This window comes from Mchenga conophoros, linkage group LG7 (assembly GCF_057382185.1).
Source record: "Mchenga conophoros isolate Kocher_MC1m ecotype Shallow Benthic linkage group LG7, M_conophoros_male_GT1.1, whole genome shotgun sequence".
Classification (NCBI taxonomy): domain Eukaryota; kingdom Metazoa; phylum Chordata; class Actinopteri; order Cichliformes; family Cichlidae; genus Mchenga; species Mchenga conophoros.
Window position 1 is genome coordinate 1,525,080 of NC_140532.1, and position 6,000 is coordinate 1,531,079.

At 44.5% G+C, this 6,000-nt stretch overlaps 1 protein-coding gene across 3 annotated transcripts in view; it reads right to left on the reverse strand.

The window, feature by feature from the left end:
* gnao1a (guanine nucleotide binding protein (G protein), alpha activating activity polypeptide O, a) overlaps positions 1-6,000 on the reverse strand; it is a 109,826-nt gene that overhangs the window by 101,359 nt on the left and 2,467 nt on the right. The window lies entirely within an intron of this gene.

Genomic DNA, 6,000 nt, shown 5'->3' on the forward strand with positions numbered 1-6,000 from the left:
ATGGACACAACTGACCGTGTGCTAAGTGAATACCTCAGGCTGCAGAAATCTGGAGAAGAGGAGGGAGAGGAGGAACCATCATGGAAGGACAGGCCCCTGCACGGTATGTACCACCGGCAGATAGAGGAGGTGGCTGATATCCAGAAATCCTACCAGTGGCTGGACAAAGCTGGACTGAAAGACAGCACAGAGGCACTAATCATGGCAGCACAAGAACAAGCTCTGAGTACAAGATCCATAGAGGCTGGGGTCTATCACACCAGGCAAGACCCCAGGTGCAGGCTGTGTAAAGATGAGACAATCCAGCACATAACAGCAGGGTGCAAGATGCTAGCAGGCAGGGCATACATGGAACGCCATAACCAAGTGGCTGGCCTGGAAGTCCCGAGGTCAAAATGGGAGACGCCCCTAGGGTGGTGGAGAATGACCGAGCTAAGGTCCTGTCGGACTGTGGCTAACCAAAGTAGTGGTGGACAACCAGAGGAAGACGGCCGTAGTGATGGACGTAGTAATACTGAATGACAGCAACATCAGGAAGAAGGAACACAGAAGCTGGACAAATATCAAGGGCTCAGAGAAGAGCTGGAGAAGTTGTGGAGGGTGAAGGAAACAGTGGTCCCAGTGACTCCCAAGATGGGGGAGTGGCTCCAGCAGGTCCCAGGAACAAGAAGGATGAAGAAGGACTAGAGGGGAATATTTTTCTATGTGTGCGCATTGACTTTAATATAATTAAAATGAAATGGAGGACAGGTAGGACAATAAACACAGAAAGATTTGCAGCATATTCAAAGAGCCTGTTGTGTTACCCGAGTAATAAAGCTGCTGCACGATTAGCTGCAGATAAAAACAACCAAATAACAAAAGGGGAAAAAAACGTGTGACTATACCAAGATCTCTGTCTGCAACAGGAGGGATTATATGAAGAGCTCTTTTATAAAGATCACTAGTTTTTAATGTCACCAGTTGATTTTATACCAATTAACTATTGGATGCTCACATAAACACCCCGCAGCAGACACCGAGCAGAAAAAGGCACTTTTTTCACTCATTTTATTTTGGAAGATTCTTGTGGCGTAGATTTGGTTTCACGAGGGATCAGAGAAACATGTTGCTAACACAAACAGACAAAACAAGACGTTAGTCTGATTGAACTAAAATCAGTGATTCGTGTGCTGTCCTCACCTGCAGTCTATGGTAAAGACCATCAATATTAAAAGCTAGCTGATTGATGTTAACAGTCATTCAGGTAATAGGATACATAACAAATCAAGTACAAAATCAGTTTTGATGTCATCATTCCTGCAGGAAAGAGATTTTTTTCAAAGGCCTTCAACAGTCACAAAGAGACTTCTTCTTCCAACAATTTCCTGGAAATTTCACACGGCCTTTCTGGGAGGTTTGCCTTTGATATTTCCATAATGTAAGTGTTGTACTTGTGATTTCCAAGTGGAACTGATCAATTTTAAAGGTCTGATATTTAAGTATCAGTTTGTAAAGACTGACTTACAGCGTGGAAACAAGAACAACTGAAGATTACTGTGAACGAGGTGAGTTCAAGGGAGGAGACGAAAAAGGGAAGTGCCGAAGTTTCTTCCCCTGGGATAAGAAGTACGAGTCTCGGTGGTCCCGATAAGGTTTTGATAGCCGAGTTCAAATTTGATTATTTACAACATGCAGATCTGATTGAGACACTAAACAAAAAGGGCATCACACACGCACGCACAGCTATGATGACCCCTGCTGTTAGTTCATGGCTCACTGAAGCGACCAATCAAATCATTCCAGTATAGAGCACGCCCATGGCTACATTTGGCCAATGAAGGATGACTATCTAGCTGATGGACCGTTTTGGACGACCAGTTGTAGACGGCCTGTCCGTGCCACACTGGAGTTGGTGCCAGCACGAGCTGCCCCTGCTCTCTGCAGCCCAGTTCCTCTGCTGGAGTCTGAGCGTCTCAGAAAAAGGCAGCTAATAATTATCAAGGAGAGCAGAGTCCAGGAGAGAAGTGCTCTTTGCTCTTTGTCCTTGACTCTCTTTGTCACTTCTTCTAGCTTGCTGAATAAGTTATAACATGTTGTTTCACTTGCCGATCTCTCCTCTGTAGCTCAAAATGTCTTCATCTTCCTCCTCTTACCTTCCCAGTCTGATTCACACTCATCCTCCCTCCTCGTATATCGCTGCACCCTCTTCTCTCCTATCCTGTTTCCTTTCACACTCCCACAACACTTTTCTGTCCTTTGAGAAAGAAGAAATTGAATTCTCGTGCCTCACTGCTTCAGCGTGTTGTCCCTGGGACTCTCCTCCTTGCTCTTTGTGTTCTTCCCTCTTTCCTTTCTTGTTCTCCTACTTCATCCTTGTTTCCATCACTGTCACACTTTCTATTTTCTCCTGTAATTTCAGTCTTTTCTATCCCCTGTTTGCAGACTGCAATTCTTTGCCCCGTTTCTATGCGCTGGGTATTTTTTGCCTTCATTAAATTCTGCCTCCTTCCATCTATAACGCTCCTTTGCCTCTCTGAGCAAAACACCACCACCTTTTTCCCTCAGTTTTGCTTCCCTTCCCCCTTCTATTCTCCTCTTCTGAGGCTTAAACCCAATTATCTTGTGTTCTAGAGAGAGAAACCACACACACACGGTGGGAACAGCCTGTGGGAAGCAGCGCAGCCGCGAGGGACGGACGCCGTTTGTTCTCCCTTCGGCCGGTCGCCTCCGATCGTGTCAGCAAGACACAAGCGCACATATACACAGACTGAGAAAGCCAGAGATAAAGACGAGAGGGAAATACAGAAAAGGAGGCATTGTATGTCACACACACAAGCCTGTTTAGCTATCTTAGTGAAGACCTTTATTGACATAATGGTTTCCCCAGCCCCTAACCATTACAAATGAATGCCTGACCCTAAACCTAACTGTAACCCTGACACTAAAACCACATTTTGAGCCTCAAAAAGGCCTTCAAACTTGTGAGTGTGTCCTCACAAGTGACTGTTGGTCCTCACAAAGATAGCTAGACAGGAACACACACACACACACAAAGAGAATAACTGACTGAATTGCTTTGATGCTAAAACACACTCTAATCAAAATAACTGGATAAAGATTTATGAATTCATATAAGTTTGGTTCACAATTTTCTTCACGTCAGTTTAAATCAATACAAAATTGAAAGCTGATATTTCATGTTGAATGAACTACTTCAGAATAACCATTTTACTGCATAAATCTCCACAGAAAAACACCAAAAACCAATAATCACTGATGTTGGTTTGTTTGAGCACGTCGCGATCCCGAGCTTAACATTCCCACCGCTTTAAACGTTCCTAAGCAGGGATGATGAAACGAGCGTCACTGCCCTGTTTGGGTAAAAGTCAGTTACTCAACGACATCTTTATTAAGTGAGCAATGCAGGCCTCCTCTGTTACTCTGTGACTATGAAGTGCATTGAACTCATGATGTGTTTAACAGTCTTGGCTTGCATGTGTTGTATTCTGTCAGTTATTGAAAGAGAAATTACACAGACATTTAATAACGTGTCAAAAGATGTCATGAATGCCTCCTTTATGACTTTTCTTTTTACAGACCAATGTGTGATTAGAATGTGTGATAAGCATGACAGCTCAGCTAAACTGAGGCTTTACGACTACGCAAGGACCAAAATACAAGCATGCTGGTAACACCTCACCCTTTGAGTCATTTCAAACATCTGCGTACCTGAGGGCCAAAAACATGGTTTACAAAAATAAATAAAGGCTATGGTAGCATTGTAAAATGTCCAGGAGCGCAGCGTGTCAGCTATAAAACAGCAGTGTTTGGATCTTGAACGCTATGATTTGAAACTGGAAGCTGGAAATTCCACTTGTTTCAGCAACGATTTTGCTATTTTATCCTTTAACTGCTGCTAGGTCATTAGGCAAACCTATAAAATATAAATCTTACATCTCCAGAAATAATTAATCCATTTCCTGGTACGCTTACACCCATCTCTGGAGTTTGCCCTTCCAGGAGCAGCCCCCAAAGCAAAGCCTTTCAGGGCAGAGTGCAGCCTACTCACAGCCACTCTGACAGGACAGAGGGCTGTACTTAGTCACATTGCTGGGAACAACCTCTAATATCTTCCTCACTTTGCCTGACGGCGGCTTCTTCCTCGCTCCTGTCTGATGATATGAAAATATCCGACATTAAATTAGTTTTCTCACATGCTCACAGTGAACGCTGCTGGAGAGGTCAGTTTGCCAGCTGGGCAGCGAGAGAACATTTGCACACGTCTAAACACACACAGGCCCCATAAACAGATGGTGTCTCCTCGTGCACGCACACACACACACAGTGATATGCTGTTAACACATGACCAGGTCCCTCGAGTTTGCGGCCCAAACATTACACACGAGATAACATCGTGTACGTACTTATGCAAAAACGCACACAATCCAGTCATTCACATGATTCTGAAACCAGTTCCCCATCTCTGCACAGTCAAACATGTTCTTCCTCAGTTCGTCATCCTGCTTCCTCTTTACTGTCTCAGAAGTGCAGTCTACAGTGGACCATGCTGTAGCTTCACACCATCAGAGCTTAGTCATCCACACACTGCTGTACTTAATCCACTATCGCTAACACGCACCAACGACGAGCACCTGCGTTCCCCTCAGAGACGTTATCGCTGCTTTGTCATGAGCTGCTGTCATTCAGTGATTGCATCACATCGGAAAGCAATAATCTGCATTCTAAAGGAGAACGGGCACAGACCTAAACGACTTCACCCGTGCACAGTGCACACTATTGTGTCTATGCTGTATTATACAAAGCGCTGCTATAATAGACTCCCTACTTCCAATCATTGAGATCACACACACGCAGCTGCCACACGGATACGCCGCAGCTCAGTGGACACGCCGTTAAATCTAAACCTTAATCTAATCCACTCGTCCTCCCTGTGCGAAGAAAGCAGTCCACTAACAGCAGCAGGTCACTCGGACACGCCCCGATGTTGAAAGCACACTGTGAAAGAAAATGCAGCGAGGAGTTTCCAGAGCATCTAAAAGGCTTCCCTCACAGGGCGCTGACCGCCACTTTGGAAAAAAAAGTTTTCGATTGTTTATAAAGAAACACAAATGCTCTAATTTTACAATTTATACAGTAGTCCATTACTGGCACTTTGAAAATGCCTCTGATGTGGTCCCGCTGCATCACGCTGCTCGATACCCGCAAACAGAACGAACCCTGATAAGAGTATAGAGCGTAGTGGATAAAACCAAGAATAGTTTTAACATGACATCCATCCTTGCAGACTGTAGCCAGACAGCAGACACATGGAGGTGGCAGGACTGATGTGAAGAACAATAACTGGCTCCTTTTTGTCAGGAAATCGTGTCGATTGATGAGCAGAAGTCAAAAACATCCACGCTGTCTTATGTAATAAAGGATATAAAGTAACAACCTTGTCGGCACCGTCTACATAAATCTATTAAACCAACAGACTAAGACCTAAATGGATTAACGCCAGGTTTTATAAGTGCACGAACTACATCAGTCCAATGCATACAACGACTCCAGTGAACCCACTGGGAGGACTGGTCCATTGCTGGAAGGACCATTAACAGCTGAGCAACAGGCTCATCTGGATCCACTCGTGTCCGTCATGTGATGCGTCGCCATGCATGCACAACCAAAGCAAGCCTATTATCGGCTAAAATACACCAGCGGAGAAGACTGATGGAAAACCATATGTCATAATGGGATTACAGATGTGAAAGAAAAGGACCGGGGGGGGGCAGCCTATGTGCAGCCAGCCTTAAAGAGGAACTATAGTAAATCCTGTAGGTGCTTTATAGGATTATTGCAGCAACGCTGCAAACACAAAAACAGCATTAGGAGTATGATAAGGTTGCCACAGATAACTCCTGATAGAAGGATCATTACGCACATCGTTGTGAGTCCACAGGAGAAAGAAATCTTTAATTTAAGCCCCTGAACTCAGCCCTAAATCTCAACAGAAGAAAT